The sequence below is a fragment of the Gopherus flavomarginatus genome, chromosome 13 (assembly GCF_025201925.1).
Source record: "Gopherus flavomarginatus isolate rGopFla2 chromosome 13, rGopFla2.mat.asm, whole genome shotgun sequence".
Lineage (NCBI taxonomy): Eukaryota > Metazoa > Chordata > Testudines > Testudinidae > Gopherus > Gopherus flavomarginatus.
In genome coordinates, this window is record NC_066629.1 from 25,391,172 (window position 1) to 25,408,497 (window position 17,326).

The 17,326-nt window shown below is 48.4% G+C and overlaps 1 protein-coding gene across 1 annotated transcript in view; it reads left to right on the forward strand.

Moving 5' to 3' along the window:
- Positions 1 to 17,326, forward strand: part of LOC127033717 (transmembrane protease serine 5-like) — an 86,158-nt gene that overhangs the window by 51,573 nt on the left and 17,259 nt on the right. The window lies entirely within an intron of this gene.

Consider the following 17,326-nt stretch of genomic DNA (forward strand, 5'->3'; position numbering starts at 1 on the left):
ACAGGGGGTAGCAGGTGCTTCTCTCCCCATCTGGTGATGTGTGTCTTGCGATGGATGCTTATTTGCATGCCAAGCCAGATACCAAGCATCAGATTGTGAACTCAACAAGAGAGAAAACCTACAGGAAAAAACAATCCATGGGGCGGTGTCCTGTTTCTGGCTAAATTTAAAGGATTAGTCTGCTATATCAGGTAATGACAGGAAACACACAGCACCCTACACCTTCAAGACAAATGGATAGCATGTTTTGTCTCGTGAAAAAGGGCTCAGAGCCTGCCTGCTGGAAAGCACTGGTGAGCAATATTTTATTAAACAGGAGAGTATTTAATAAATTAAGTCCAGAGCCTAGAATGCAGGTTATGATTTTGTTTTCTATGTAACCATTTGCTTCCAGTACTCCTACTTGCTAGCACTCAAATCTCTATACTTTGTTAAATTAACTTTTATTTGTTTTCACTATAACCTTATGTGATGGGGCAGCCCCGCCCCGCACTAGCCTCAGCAGCATCAGACCAGTAGATGATGGCAGAAGTCCCCCGCCAGCCGTATTGGGCATGCTTCAAGTGCTCTGAGAGTATAAAAGGAGGGAACTCAGCTCAGTCTGGGCTGGCCCGCAGGGGAAGGATCTAACTGGGAAGCTCCTGCAAAGGACCAGCCACCACCCTGGAAGTTGCTGGGAACTGAAGCTTCCCCGAGCCGGCACGAAGCCCTACTATGGGAGGAGCCTGAGGAGGCGATGGACCCAGAGACCTGTGGAAAACCCAGGGACTCGTGGGAGACCCCCAACTCTCAATCCGGTAGGAAGCAACCTGTGGGAGGTGGTGATGGACTGGTACCTGGCCCCCGGTAAGCTTCAACGTGTTTCAGTAGGACCCCCCGCTGAGCCAGTGGCAAGATCCTACGCCACGGTTAGGACTGTGGGCTAGGGCCCGGCAGAGTGGGAGAGACACTGGCCCTTAGGCCGCGCTGTCCTGCAACCAGGGGTGAGTCTACAAACTCTGGCCATTAGGCCATACTGCCCCGCAACCAGGGGCGCGTCTACAGACTCTGGCCATTAGGCCACTTTGCCCTGCTACCAGGGGCGTAAACCCTCACACCTTATCAACTTGCTGTGTGCTGAGAGGCATGGTGACCTGGTGTAATAGGTAAGCTGGGGTGACTGCCCAGTGGAGCAGGGGGATGCTTGGCACGCCAGGGGGATGCTCGGAGGGGTCTTGGGTTGTAATTTGCCTATATCCGTGGAGAGACAGCTGGGTCTGCATAGCTCTATGGGAGAGGTGCTTGTGTTGACCAGGGCTGGTGGAGTTGGGGAGCTGACCCTCCTGCAGGCATGGACAAGGCTTCCTCACACTAAGGGCAACTGGTAGTGAGGTGCCTCTCACCTGCAAACCCCCAGAAAGGGTCTCAGAGGGAAGCAGTGGGAGAAGAGGCTCCAGGAGTGCTGCCTGAGATAGGGGGCCCACATGTAAAGAATAAAAGCTTCCAAAAGGAGGCGCAGACACGCCACACTGCTGCAGCAGCTTTGTGGTGAGATGAATTAGCAGAGTTTTGCTCCTCCTGGGCAGCGTGGCCCCAAAGAGGCTACTGCAGTATGTGTCAAACCAATGGGGGGACTTGCTGATGAACAATCATGACACATCTGGCACATTCCTTAATGTTTAGCCAGCTTCTCTGCCTTTCCCCTAAACGCAGCTTGGAAAGAACCTACGCCACCTCTGACCTTTTCCCACATTCGCCTCATGCTCATCGGGGGCACTTGCCAGCTCTCATTAAAGGATTTGGGCCAGATCCTACTGAAGTCAATGGGAAACCTGTTCATTGATTTGACTGGCCTTTGGATCAGGCTTCACTGGGAATTAGATTGAATCCCAAATGCTGAACTGTCTCAACAATTGTCTGTGCCCTGGATGCCTGGTGCTCTCTGGCAGAAAACTCCATTCCATGGATTTTGTTGTCCCCAGATGCCTTGGTCTGTAGTTGGCCCAGACAAAGAGATCATCTGTTTCCTTGCCCAGGAGCAAAATATTCTGTTCCTATCAATTTCTGCTCATTGCTCCTTACAACATCTCTCTGTGGCTTTTTAAAGGGTCTTTAAATTACCCTTCATTTGGGCCAAAAGGAAATGATATTCTCAGGCTTTGATCTCAGTGATTTAGGCCCATGGTCTCCATTAGAAAGAAATTAATATTTCCTTCCAAGGGGTGGATTGCTGGGCTGGGTTACAGAAGGACCCGTGCTTGTGGATCCCATTAGCAGTGTGAGACCATATGCACTGCGGGGTAGGAGCTGTGCGGGAACATCTCAATGCATAGTCCTAACCTGCAGCTCACTGTTGGCCCAGTTCCAAGAGCCCTCAGTGCTCATTGACATCAGTGGGAGCTGAAAGCCCGCTTAGCCCTTTGCAGGAGGCTGCTCTCTGTGTCTAGTCTCTGCTCTCTGGGCCACATCTCTGTGTTTAGCCATCTGTGTCTAGCTACTTGGAGGTGCCGAGCAGTACTCCGGACAGACACTGACTGAAGGGATTAGAATTGCTGCTGGGAATGTGAGAGTCAGTGGCAATGTTTCTTCTCATCTCCAAGTGCATGAAAACTTCAGGAACCCCTTCCCCTGCATGGGAAAGCCCGAACCTGCTTCTGAAGCCAACACCTGCTTCAGCCTGTTGCTATGGAGTTGCCTTTTGACTATGTTGCATGACTCATTGCAAGACTCTCAGATACATTCTCCCATCACCATGGTGTAAATCTGGAGCAGCTCCACTGAACTCAGTTACTCTGGATTTACACCAGCCTATCTGAGAGCAGAAATGCTCCCCTGACTCCAGCTCAGGGGGCTGGAGGAGTTTGAAAGGTCCTTTCCCTCTTACTGCTGCTTCTCCTCCAACCCCTGATCTTGCTCTCTTCTGGAGCTTGAGTGGCTGTGCTGTATTCCAGAGTTATTGGGACAGTAAATCACATGTCCTTCATTTATCCATAGGCTCACCCATGCAGTCAGGAGCAGTGAGTGAAAAATTCTGTCTATAGCGGTTGTACACAGCTTGTCACCTCACTGAGGCAGACTGTCAATGCAGTCTTTCCAGGGTCTATATTCATTGCAGAGTGGGCCAGTGTGACATCTCAGACAATCCTGGATGGATAGTCCCAGAGCCTAGGACAAACTATAGCCAGTAGCTAGAAGACCAACTCCTATGGCCTAGCAGAGATTGTCAGCCAGCTCTGCATTTGGTATTACCACTCAAGAAAGAGATCTTGGCATCATTGTGGATAGTTCTCTGAAAACATCCACCCAATGCATAGCAGCAGTCAAAAAAGCGAACAGAATGTTGGGCATCGTTAAGAAAAGGATAGATAATAAGACAGAAAATATCATATTGCCTCTATATAAATCCATGGTATGCCCAGATCTTGAATACGGCTTGCCAGGTGGTCGCCTCATCTCAAAAAAGATATCTTGGAATTGGAAAAGGTTCAGAAAAGGGCAACAAAAATGATGAGGGGTATGGAACGGATTGTATGTGAGGAGGGATTAATCAGACTGGGACTTTTCTGCTTGGAAAAGAAATGACTAAGGTTGATATATGTCAGAGGTCTATAAAATCATGACTGGTGTAGAGAAAGTCAATAAGGAAGTGTTATTTACTCCTTCTCATAACACAAGAACTAAGGGTCACCAAATGAAATTAATAGGCAGCAGGTTTAAAACAAACAAAAGGAAGTATTTCTTCACACAACACACAACCTGTGGAACTCTTTGCCAGAGGATGTTGTGAAGGCCAAGACTATAACAGGGTTCAAAAAAAGAACTAGATAAATTCATGGAGGATAGGTCCATCAATGGCTATTGGCCAGGATGGGCAGGGATGGTGTCCCTAGCCTCTGTTTGCCAGAAGCTGGGAATGAGCAACAGGGGATGGATCACTTGATGATTACCTATTATGTTCATTGCCTCTGGGGCACCTGGCACTGGCCACTGTCAGAAGACAGGATACTGGGCTAGATGGACCATTGATCTGACCCAGTATGGCTCTTCTTTTTCTTGTGTTTTGTTATGTTTATTTTTATTTCATCTTTTTTCCTGCTTGCTGGGGGAGAGAAGTCCCATGCCTGACCTCAGTAGGATTATTGCATGTAAATCAAGAGTAATATGCCCTCAAACATATGGTGTCTCAGTACATCCAGGTGGCTGGGGTTTTTTAACAGGGCAGAGCTGCATTTCTGAAACACAAAATAAGTTGGCACCATCTTTTGAACCTCCAGCCCTGAGTGATTAACAGTGTTAATGCTTATGGCCTTGCTGAGGGTTTACAATGGAAACAGAGTCACTGTAGCACACTGCAGTTTTAGCAGCACCACTTGAGTCACTTAAATCTAGACTGGGAAACATTCTAGGTAGCAATTCTCCATGCTACTTGGGACCTAATGAATATTTCCCATCTGTAATATTTCACAACAAATGGAGCTGAATTCCTCTGTGTAAACTTCAATCATAAAGCACTTCCCAGTAATGGCTGTTTGTAATATGCTGCTGCCAGCAGATTCAGTAAGTACAGTGCAAACTCCTTGACTAAAGGCACAGCTCCCTCTGTGATTACGGGTTCACATCAGGCCGAGTTCTGCTCCCACTGACAGCGTGAAGACAGGGCAGAGTTTCACGCCTTCAAAGGATCGCGCCTCCCATGGTGAAAACTGCTTCTGATTGGCGAAGAGGTTTGATGAAGTGTCTTCTGCTCTGCACCTGATATCTGGACCGGTTAGTGGTGAGTAAATCAGGGCAGGGGTGGAAACTGACAAAGCAGTGGGGGAAACTGACAAAGCAGTGGGTCAGAGCATCCTCTGGGTGATTCAGAGAATGGAACCTCCCTGGGCCCAGGATTGCTTGTCTGAGAAGAGATGTACGTGCTTTTCAAGTGAGCCGTATGTGGAGATGGGGCTTTCAGCTCTCTGACCCATGGGATACCATTGGAATACTTCCTAAAGGTTCTTTGATGCACCTTTTGTCTTTGCTTTCATGTCTGTTCATTCAGGAGATGCATTCAAGGGACTTCTGCAGTTGCCTCAAATGGAGGAAATAGTCTCTTCAAATAAAGACTTCCCCCAATCTCAGAAGGCAGGAGGATCATGCTTGCTCAACTCTAGGAAATTATTCCCAACTGACATTAGAAGTATGTCAGAACTTATTTGGAACTAGGGAGGAAACACAGCCTGTGGTATAAATAGCCAGAAAACTCTCATGTTCCTTGCACTGCCCCTTTGCATTTCTCAGTGTGACTATACTTACACAGTGTCTGACTGGGCCACTTGGAGAATAGCAGCCTACTACTGATGCCAGGAAATGGAGTTACTCCTTTCGTTCAAGCATTAGAGATCTGTGCTTTGGTAGTGAAAGTGTCAGATTTAAATTCTGCTGTTTGCCTCTGTCGAGGGAACTAATCTTTAATTAGACCAAATTAACCAGAATGTGCTTTTCCTTTACATTTCAGCCCTGAGAACTGAAGGAAACTTTGCTTCTTCCAGTCAAGTTGCATAAAAGTTGGTTGGTCCTGTTTGTCCAAAGGATCAGTCCCAGGAAAGTGAATGTAAACCAAAGCCAGCAAAGCAGAGTGACCAATAATACACCTCCCATCTCCCATTCGGTGCATTTCAACAACAGCAACAACACAGCAGCATTTCTGAAGCTGAAAGTCCATGGGAATAAGGTGAGAGGAGAGGTAGGGGAGGAAGCAGAGGGAAAGTGCAATGTTACTGTTGTGAAAATGTGGAGACATTTAAAATGCTATTCGATCCCCCCTCCCTGACCTGGGCCTCTCTTGTAACATCTTTGGGCAGATGCTGGTACATGCTCCCAGAGATGGATGCCGTGCAGCGAGACTGTCTGCCACCGAAGGGCCTCATGGAACGTTCACAAGCCCAGCAGGGGGAGAGTCGGGGACCTTTGCCATAAATTCCCTTCTCAAATGTGAGCCTCCACGGGCATGCCTACACTGCAGCTGGGAGCGAGTCTCATGCTGAAAAGAGCAGTGTGGACAGTGCGGCTCAGATGGCAGCTCAGGCTTTCAAGCTCACTTGACTCCCTAGGTCTGAGCTCCGGTGGCTAGCGCAAGTCCCTGCTGGAGCCACAATATCCACATGGCTATTTTTAGCCCCACTAGCATGCCTCTGCCTACCCAGGCCGGGAGCTCACCTCCAGCTGCAGTGTAGACACACCCCAAGAGATGCCGGGAATGAACAGGGAGTGGGAAAGGGCTGGGATTGGACAAACTATCCTGGAGTCTGGTGCAGTTTTGCTGGAAGTTTTCTCACTCTTCTCCTCCTCCAACATTTTTTCCTGGAGAGAGGATTTCAGACTCTGGGGGTGCATCCTTAGCCTGCTCAAAGGGCTGAATCCAAAACCCATTGGAGGCAATGCAAAGCTTCCTGTCAGTTTCAATGGGCTTCGGATCTGGCCCCAAATTCATTCCCGGCAGCATTCATCTAACTCCGAGAGGGTTTCTGCTGCACAGGCAGAGCCTTTGCCCTCCATGCAGAGAGCAGTGGCTCCAGGCTGAAGGCACCAGCTTAGTCAGTATGTGAATAACAGGGCACTTGAATTCTCAACCCCCAGCCCAGCGCAGCTTCATTTTTAGCTCAGATAAGAAAAAGATTTTTTCTTTAGCTTCCACAGGATTTTTTTCCCCATTAAATCAGAAAAACCAAAGCAGGTAAAATACACATATGTATCTGGTCCCAGCAGCAGCTCTCAGCACCAGGTGAAGAAGTCAGATAAGGAACTGTCTGATGTGCTCCTCTGAGTTTTTGCATAGTCCCTAAGTCAGCTGATGGGAGCGATAGCCACTTGCTGGATGCAGTATCATCCCAAGAGAAATTCAGCAGCGGAGTGGGAATCTCTGAAAAGAAAGATGCCAGGGAAGAACGAGGATGCTTGTCTGCTACCCCTCGTTCTGTACTGCCTGAGGAGACACATGAGTTGGGCACTGCTCCTGGGAAATCCAGGGCCAATTCCCAGCCCTGGTCTCTATCCCTCTGGACTGGTAGAGCCTGCAGAAGGCAGTATGCTCAGTCCCTGGGGCAAAGGAGTTCTGTGCCAGGGTCTGTCTCCACTGCAGAGTTAACCTAGGTTCTTATGCAGGTTTTAACCTTAGCTTCCTACCATCCACACAGAGGAATCTATGACCTGGGTTTGGAGGTGCTTTAAGCCCAGGCTAGCTGACCTGGCTGGGAGATGGGTTAGATCCCGACCCCCACTTTAACTCAAGCTAGAACGTACTCACTTTCCAGTGAAAGCACAGGTAAAATCTCTCAAATGCTGATAGTCTTCCATTGCCTTCCCATAATTTCCCCCGAAGAACAAACACATTCTCCTGCAATTGAGAGGGAAAGAATCCTAAAGCATCTCAGCACAAAGAACCAGAGGATATGCCCGCAGACCCATGGGCAAGTGCAGAAACAGTGAGGACACACACATATGGGTATGGCTAACCCAGGTGCTCAGACCCGGGTGCCAATTACCTGGGTCAACTGTGCAGTGTAGACAGACCCTAAGCAGCAACCATCCTGGCTGTTGGTTCCACATTAACAGGCTTTGAATTTCTGCCCAGGTTTCAAACATCAAGACAGTGACAGTCATGGAGAGCCTCAAGGGAATGGGTGAAAGCTCTGAATCGCCAGCAAGGATCTGGAGATCTCCACACATTCTCGGTGCACAGGACTGATAAGTGATGTAGCGTGCACACAGCACGCCTCCTGCACTCACCCTAGGGAACTGGTCTGGTGACAAAAGGTGCAAGATGCTCAGCTGTTCCATCTGCTTCGCATTTCACTCTCCTGGATCCTGTGCTTAAAGAATCAATCTTATTTTTCACCCCTCCTCTTGCACTCCGGGTATCAGGCAGCAGAACCCTGACTGAACATCACTGATTCTTCAAATTCAACAGCCAAACAGATAGTATCCGCATGGCATTATCATTGCTGGCAGAAGCACTGAGTGCTGGGCTCTCAGGGCACAATCCTAATACCGGTGGGGCTCACTAGTTTTTGGATTTCTTCACCAAAAAATGCTTGGATGAGCTGTGCTGAGTTCTGCAGTCTGGGTTTGAGTGCCCCTGGGCCGGCTTAGAGGGTTTCGGGGGAATCCATTCATAACAGTGTGGCTTTGCTCTGCGATTTCCTTGGGCTCATTCATGCAAATGCTACTCAAATCAAAGGTGAAAGAAGCCAAGCTTTGAGCAGAGACCCCTGTGAACTGTAACTGCTGAATTTCCCCCCGTGCGAACATTGACCACGTGCTCTCCCAGCTAACTGTCCCTTCTGTTTTCTCCCTCCTGCGAAGCTAATTGCCTTGGGAATTCTGGATCAGGAGACTGAATGCTATTCTCTCCCAGAGAGAATGAATCCTGCATTGTTTGAGGCTGACTCCTTTGCTTTTTGTTTAGATCTTCCATTTTCTGGGCTCCTCCTGGCCCACTGGAGCATCTGAGCTCTTAGCATGTGTGTCTCCCTGAGCAGTGATCTCTGGGCTTGTCATAAACCTAGTCCCAGATTTGGACCTTAGCGTCCAAAATATGGGGGTTAGCATGAAAACCTCCAAGCTTAGTTACCAGCTTGGACCTGGTAAAGCTGCCACCACCCAAAAAATTAGAGTGTTTTGGGGCACTCTGGTCCCCCCAAACCTTCCCTGGGGACCCCAAGACCCAAATCCCTTGAGTCTCACAACAAAGGGAAATAAACCTTTTCCCTTCCCCCCTCCAGGTGTTCCTGGAGAGACACACAGAAGCAAACTCCGTGAATCTAAACAGAAGGATTCCACCCTCCCCGTTTCCAGCCTTGGAAAACAGAAGTACCGAGAGCTAATCTCTCTTCCCCCCTCACCCAGAGGGAATGCAAAGTCAGGCTAGTCAATCTAACACACACAGATTTCCCCCTGACTTCTTCCTCCCACCAATTCCCTGGTGAGCACAGACTCAATTCCCTGGAGTTCCCCACTAAAGAAAAACTTCAACAGGTCTAAAAAAGAAAGCTTTATATAAAAAGAAAGAAAAATACATACAAATGGTCTCTCTGTATTAAGGTGACAAATACAGGGTCAATTGCTTAAAAGGAATATGAATAAACAGCCTTATTCAAAAAGAATACAATTCAAAACACTTCAGCAACTATACCCATGTAAATACAAAAGAAAAATAATAGAAACCTTACTGCCTTACTATATTTGTACTTACAACTTGGAAACAGAAAATTAGAAAGCAGGAAATAGAGAAATCCTTCCCATAGCCGAGAGAGAGTACAGGCAGAAGACAAAGAACTCAGACACAAACTTCCCTCCACCCAGACCTGAAAAAGTCTGGTTTCCTGATTGGTCCTCTGGTCAGGTGTTTCAGGTTACTTTTTTTCAGGTGAAAGAGACATTAACCCTTAGCTATCTGTTTATGACAGGGCTTACGTGGGTTTTGCATTACTAGACTTGTCTGGGCTCACTACCGTCAAGTGCAGGAATCCAAACATTGGATCTGCCTCAGAGCCTGAAACAGCAGCTAAGATTTTGCTTTTCAAAAGGCAAACTCATTTTGAGGATGAATAGCAACTGACATCTTGGCTTGGATGAGATCTGAGGCTTTGAATCGGACAAGCATTGCAGTGGGTTTGTAAGATTAATTAAACTGAAATCCTGTACAGTTTCCTCCTGGGGCTGTCCAGCTGTGACAGGCTGAATGAAAGCACTCAGGACACTACAAGGGGGATTTAAAATGTCTTGTAAACACATGCAGCAAAATTCTTCATCACAAGAGGGAGAGACTTGAAAAACAGCCTGATGAATCCCCAAGCCGTGAGGCTGACTTTCTAAGGGCTTGTTCTTGTTCTGCATGCGTGCAGCTCACCTCACTGGGTAAAACCCCAAAAGAAGAACTTAGCTGCTGCATCAAAAAGAACTCCAGGAGCGTACAGCAGCACACAGACTGACCCTGGCTCCACACCAACATTTAAATAGGGAGGCGACATCGGTCAAAGTGACACAGTGCAGTGGAAGGCACCCAGGTAAATGGTCCTGGCATAGTGCAGAGCACTGTGGGAGAACAGTTGGAGGACTTCCAAGCTAGTGCAAAGTATAGATGCTCCCACACTAACATTGGTCTGCAGCAATGCAATCCTCAGTTAATTTAATCCACTTTCAAAGTGCATTAGAAACTACATATTAACAGGCCGTTTAATATGCTTAAAGAGTTGCATCCTGTGGATGCAGGTCATTTTAATTCACACTCCACCACAAAACAAATGTTCAATAATAATAACAGTAAGGGCTGACCAATTGGCATCCTTTCATCTGCGACAGACAGTGGGAATTGCAGTCTGTGATGTAGATGGTTTGCAATGTCTCATGTGACTGAATAGTCCAATTTGAAATGTGTGATCTTTGGCAGTTATTGTAAATGTATGTATCTTAGTTGGGAGCAGGGAGACCAGCGTATCACAGGCAGGAGCACGCATGCCAAAGAACATGGTCACGTCTGCCAATAAATAATCTCTTTGTGATTGGACTCAGCAGACTCGGTTGATTAATGGGCAGAAGTATTTGTTCCTGTTTCATTTGCAAATATGGTGCAAAATTAACTAAGTACCTTATTTGACAAACCATGGGCCAGACCCCTAGAGGGTGTAAATGGACATAAATTGATTGGCTTTGATGAAGCTGTGCAGCTTTCCATATTCCACCTGCCCTGCTTGTGACTTTCAAAAGCGAGAGATTGTTTTGTTCCCAAGAGAATAAGTTAGAAATATGATTGTATTGTACAGAATCCAGGAAGCATTTTCCTAAAATGACTAAGAAAACATTGTATCCTTCATAACTGCAGCTGTCGTTCAGTATTGATGTAATACGCGAAGGAATATTTCAGCATCGGGATTGATTTGCAGTCTCTTGCTGTTTGTTTCTGTCCTGCATTTGTATTTTGTAATAGCTACATAAAAAAATGGAGTGGAGCTGGTCAAAAATAGGTAAATGCCATGACAGTCCCCTCCTCTCCCTTCCTTTTTTCATCAGAATTATTAATTTACAAAACCAGCTCTGTCTGTGTCACTAGCATTTTATTGAAGGTAAACAGCATTGTAGAAGTACACTTTATTTTCCTACATAAGTACAAAGAGAGAGCTCAGCAGCTACAAAAGAGAACGGAACAGAACAGGATCGAGGCAATTTAGGCTCTGAGTAGGCTTGGCAGAATTCCTTTCTTTTACGTTTACAATTGTGATGGATAAGCTCAATGTTTATTTTGAAGCCTTTGTTCTCTGTTTTTCTCAATTAAAATTTTCACAATTGTGGGAAATTTGAGGGGGGGAGGTCGGACAATACGGGCTCAAACAATAGTTATTTCATGACAGTAAATGCTGACATTCAAAAAGTTAAAGCTTTGTCACTGTTAAAACATAAATTGTCACCATCCCGGGTCAAAATGTACAAAGTAACTATCCTTAAATTAAACCCTAACAAGTTCTCAATCAGCATTTTTCTTACTTTGCCTAACTGTAAATTCTGATTATTATCGACGGAAATAGTTTTCATGGGGTTCTGTGTGTATAGTGAAATCGACATTTATTGACAAAAATCTAATCCTTGCGAGCCTAGTTATGACTTACATTCATTATTTGTCCCATCTTTCTAAAATTATAGCAATGATTTGTGTTTGTTAGTTTTCCAGTAAATTGTTCCATTTCTCTTCATTCTTATATTCTGGGCAGCAGCATTTCTGTAGAGGTGTTTGTTTTTTGCACCAAAATGGAGCAACATGTTTATTGGCGTCAGTCACAAAACTTTGATCGTCAGCAAATCCAGGCATTTCCCTAGCCCCAGAAACGTGGGAATTTGGGGCTATATGGCTGAATTAATTCTTGCCTCAATTTTCTACCCGCAGACCACTGGGGACTGTTCCATTTGGGACAGCCCCAGAAAACAGGATGGTGATTCCCCAATTGTTTTCCGAGTAGACTGGAAAAGGAGATGGCGAATCCAGCAAAGAAGCGGCTGACTCAGCACCCACCAGCTGCAGTCCTGCACATCTGAGAGCCCCACTCACGGCTCCCTGGTCCTTCAGCACCATCTGCTGTCTGGGAATGGGAGTCAGAGAAAATGAGACACCTGTACTGTTGTTAACCCAGCACAGAGCCTGAGGCAGCCAAGTGTCTGCCTGGAAATGGGGTTGGCCATAAAGCAGAGGGGAAAGGACAATTTGAAGGGAAGGGACTCAGTGATGCTACAAGAGAAAACATCTGGCAGCAAAGTGAAGGAGAAGCTCTGGCTGTGAGGGATGGTGGGGAGAAGTGGAATGAGCAGATAGGGGGAGGGAGACAGGAGATGAGAGAGGTGAGGCAGAGACGGCATGGATGTGCGGGAAGATCAGTGAGGTTGCGTGGGGTGAATCCCGAGAGAGCCATTGAAATCAAGGGCTCATAGGTTTAGATGCATGTGGAAAGGGAGAGGAAACTCCCCAGTAATTTGCTCCCAGGCTGGGCAATATGGACACAGCAGGGACATGCCACTGACATCCCCACTATGTTTGTGTAACTCACTATTGTGGGTGTGTCACGGGTCTCCCTCTGCCCTATCCACAATGGACAGGAGTCTGCTACAAGTGCAAACTTGGGGACTTGGTCCTTAACACACTCTGGAGCACAGCCCAGCGATGTGAAGCCCCACCACTAACTGAATGCAGCACACTGTGCCGGGCCCAGCTCCTCAGCCAGCTTCCCATGCTCACAGCACAGAGTGAAATAAAAGCACCTGCTCCTGGTCCCCATCCCCCTCTTGGGCGATCCTCTCTCCTCCTGCCATCCCAGTGGGCCTGCGCTTCTGTGGGTAGGTCTAGCTGAAGAGTGAGGGGGTGGGAGGGTGGAGATGATTGGCTGTAGCACTGCACAGGTCTGGGGGTAGGTGGTATGTTGCCAAAACGCTGTCAAACGAGGCAATCAGTCCAGCAGAACAAACTCATCTCTTGTGAGCAGGGCACAGCTTCAGCTTTGGAAACTGGAAGCAAATGTGGCTTTCAATCGGCAAACCCCAAAGCCTCTGACTGCCTGGTGTGGACAGACAAGTCGCCCAGCCCCATGGTGTTGCCTGTACCTGAGGAAGTCTTCATTCAACTGCCATCTGTTACACTAAGGGCACCGAGGGCTGCCCATTCTCACTGGCCTTGCACAAGGCAGGAGTGTGAATGCAACATTCCCCCAACAGCGTGTCACTCCCAGGAGCCCCAGAGGGCTGCATCCTCAGCCTACTGTCTCACGGGCTCTTGATCTACCCACTGCTCCAGGGCTCTTGATCTACCCACTGCTCCATTCAGCACTTTCATGGAGCAAAGGAGAGAAGATGTAAGGGGGGGAATCCCATCATGTGAGGAGAGAACCTGTCTGGAAAGAGAGAGTTCTCGCTGGCGTGGATCCACAGCTCAAAGGGAGGAGATCAAGCCAGGATCATGTGCAAAAGTGAAACCCGTGCCTTTCTGTTATAGGAGACCTGCAGCAGTGTGTGAGGGATTGGCTCGTCAATTCCTGTGGTGCATTTAGCCATTTTAACTGATCTGTCATCATTTTCTGTGTGCTGTCCCTGCAAACCTCCAAGGACTCTGCTGTGTTCAGACACAGGCAGCCACTTTGTATTCAGCTGAGGGCAGACTGCAAGAGAGGAGACACACACTTGCTCTCGCTTTGATGTTCCTTTTGCTCTTCCCCACTGCACAGCTCTCAGTCTAATCTATAAATTGGTTGCAACTGGAAGCCTCTCTGAACTGGCTGGGGTCATCCTGAGAATCACAACCATGTCGGCACTGGTCCTGCAATCGGTGTAGCAATGTGCAGCTCCTCCCGCGGGGGCAGCGGCGTATTATCGCCTAGGCCAACAAGGCCTAGGCCTAGGATGGCAAATTTGCAGGGGCGGCAAATTTGCTCGTGCCCCCTCCGCAACTCCGCCCCTTCCCCAAATCCCCAGCCCGCTTCCTCCTGCAGGTGCTGGGAGGGAGGGAGAAGTGAGGAGGCGGAGCAGAGGTGAGCTGGGGCTCATGGGCATGGGGAGTAACCCGGGGGGGCCAGGAACCGCTCCCTGCCCCAGCTCACCTCCGCTCCACTGCTGCCATCCCCCGAGCGTGCCACAACTCCCCTTCTCCCCCCCCACTCCCCATCCTGCCAGGCTTACCGCGGGGGAGCAGAGGTGAGCTGATGGGGAGGGGCAATTTTTTGAGGGCCTAGGGGCGCTAAATTTGTTAATCCGCCTCTGCGCAGGGGTGCCAAAAGCCCACTGTTGGGTGCTAGTATCAACATCTGCTGCTGTGGAATGCTTGCGACTCAAAGCACTTGCTGTTTAGTGCACACGCTTGTTGATTTGTTGCACCAAATCTCTGCCAGAACACGCAGGCCAGGGTGAGCGTCAAACATCCCAGCGCTTTTCTTGGGTGAGTACCATTACAAATTCACTATGGTTGTAAGCAACAAGACGTCAGCTGCATCTTTCTGGTTGGAGAGGGAGCCTGGGTCTATTCCTATTGGCAGGAAAAGAGCTCTCCTACTGCACCAGGAAAGAGGCACAATCGGTTGGCATTTGCTTCACTTGCGCTTTGTCTTTGAGACAGAAGGACCAATTGAGACCCAGCCCCGCATCACTGCAGGGGGTGCGTCTGTGGTCTCAGCACTAAGGGGCACTGCTGAAAAGGGAGGTCAGGCCCAGTGCAATGCCCAAGCAGGTAACGGCTGGGCACCGACATCAAGGTAGCCGCCTTCCACACTTTCACTCTCTTCCCATCTCAGAGAGACTGGGAATGACAGGGAGATTTCAAAGGGGGAAAATCTAGATACAAATTATTTTCAGGCCCAGAGAAGGGCCGCCCAGCGAGAGGCTGTGTCACTGCCTGCCTGCAAGGCCCTGCTGCTGGAGCTCCCTGTCTGGGTGCTCCACACAAGCACACACTATCTGTGTGTTAAGCTACCCTGGTTCAGCAGCACTGCCTCCAGCCCACCTACTTGCTACCCCAGCCACACTCTGGTCTCTGGAGGCTTGGTTACGACCAGCTAAGTGACCCCAGTCCTGAATTTCCCCACCCATGGCCAGCCCTCTCCTGGAAAATTCAGAGGTGTCATAAGGGCCTTGAAAGAGACAAATGCCTCGTGGCTTGTTGCTTTAACTGGAGTGAATATTCACTTCAAGAGCAGCACAGCACCAGGCTCATTTAGAATACAAGTAACACAAGTGTATTTGACCAGAAGCAGAGAACTTTGAACTGAGTGCAGGTACCAGGGTTAAAGTCAGAAATGGTCACAAAGAAATAGAAGTGAAAAACACGCGCTAGTGACTAAGACTTCCCTCAACCAAGATGGTAGTTTTGTTATGTTTCTTATATCTTTTTCCAGCAAGATGGGTGACCGCCTCGCTGGTCAAGATCTCCCTCAAAGTGCTCAACTCCTCTGTCTTCTTAGGTGAAAGATGACTTGGGGTGCTTTATGCCCCTCTTTTATAGTTTGCTGAACTCTAGAAATGGATCTTCTCCATGTCTATTGCCCCTGCTGTGAGGACAGGTGCCCTGGAGTCGGATGGAGAAGACTCCATGCTGGTGCCTTCTTAGCGGTAGGACCTGGCTTCCACTTTTTGCAAAGGGGATCCTTGCAGCTCTGCTGCTCAGATACTGGGTCCCTGGCTCCAGCATCTCTCTTTCTCACCAGAGTTTCTGCAAGAGGGCCAAAACAGCTTGGCGCCTCTTGGATACTGCCCCTCTTGGGAGCAATGCAACTGGCAAACATTTACAGAGACACAGGATGAGATCCAGCTGGAATACAACATTTAGGGCCATGAGGTTAGAGAAGTAACACAAACCCTACATGCGTGTGCATGCTGGCAGCACCACATGCCCGCCTTACCCCAAATGCCCAGGATTGACTTTTCCCCCTGCCCCGGTACAGTGGGATATTGTCTCAGTCTGTTCACACCTCCAGTCCAGCCTCCTGTTTTCAGGCCCCTCTTGGCTGCCAGGAGTTAGTAGTTAATGGTCTGGTTGATGGTCTTCCATGGTCTCTCCAAGGTAACTCCTGTTCTTCCTAGACCAGTCAGGCCAACCCAGACACGTGACTCTCACCCAGTCACTGCCTCACTTATTCTCTGCCCCAGGAAAGAAAGCAAGCCCTTCACCCCCACTGGGTAACAATCCCAAAGGGAGTGGGGCAGCTGAGGCATACGTACATTTCAGAAAAAATAATACTGCGAGTTCCTGCATTCTCCACAGAAAGTCTTAACCCTTCCCTGCTTCTTGAACCCAAAGGCCCCAGCCTATGTCCAATGAATCAGTCCATTGCCACAGTGGGAAGTAACTTATATCCTCGAATCTCCCACTTTTGGAGCTGACACTCATTGCCCCGCTTCCTCCCAGTGGCGGAGTCTGCAGGGAGGAGACAGACTGGCTGATTCCTGGTGCTGAGTCCTCCTGGCAGAGTGACCCATGCTGTGGGGTAGAGGGGGAAGAGGAACATGCTGTGGATGAAAGACTTTCATCCTCTGGAGATATTAACCAGGCACCTTTCACCAGCATGGAATTAACATGGGAAATCAAAACAGAAACGAAATGGTGGCACCTGCTATTCTGACCTTTATTCTTTTCACTCTGCATCCAAAAGGCCAGGGGGAAATGCGGGCAGCTGAGGGTCGGGCACACGTTCCTGGAGAATTACCCAGCTCTCTGTTTGCTTTAAGCCTGCTGTGTTACAGACAAGTGCACAGGTGTAACGGGAAGGCAGGTTTTAGGGCTGAGTGATGAGAGCTGAATAACTGTCACCTGGCCAGCAAATAATGCACATAATGCCTGTGAAAGTTACCTTTAAATGTCAAAGCCCCCCAGCTCACAAGGGCTTGCCGAGACTTGGGGAGGCTCAGGAGCAACCTGCTGTCAAACTGCAGCGCCTTCCTGGTGTTCTGATCCTCAGTCCCCACAGCTCTGTCAACACCCCTCAATCAGCTGAAGTTTCTCAGCACCGCAGTCCAATAATAAATTCAATCCTGTAGCACCCACCTCTACCAGTTCAGCTCAGTCCTGACCTGCATCAATGACACATACCTTTGCCACTTTTTTCTGCACTATATTACTTCTGGCTTGTACATATGGGCCATTAATACACTGCTCAGGTGAAGAGAGTAGCGACCGGCCTCATGCACGTGAGAGCTGCACTAATGGCCCAACAATACATGCCTTTTTGTCTGCTCTGGCTTAATTATCTCAATGGGCTTTTCCTTTTGTGCTATAGCCCAAGGTGTGATTAGCAAGGTGGGTAAAATGCACCATTCTACATGCTGTAAAAATTCAGTCCAGTCTGAA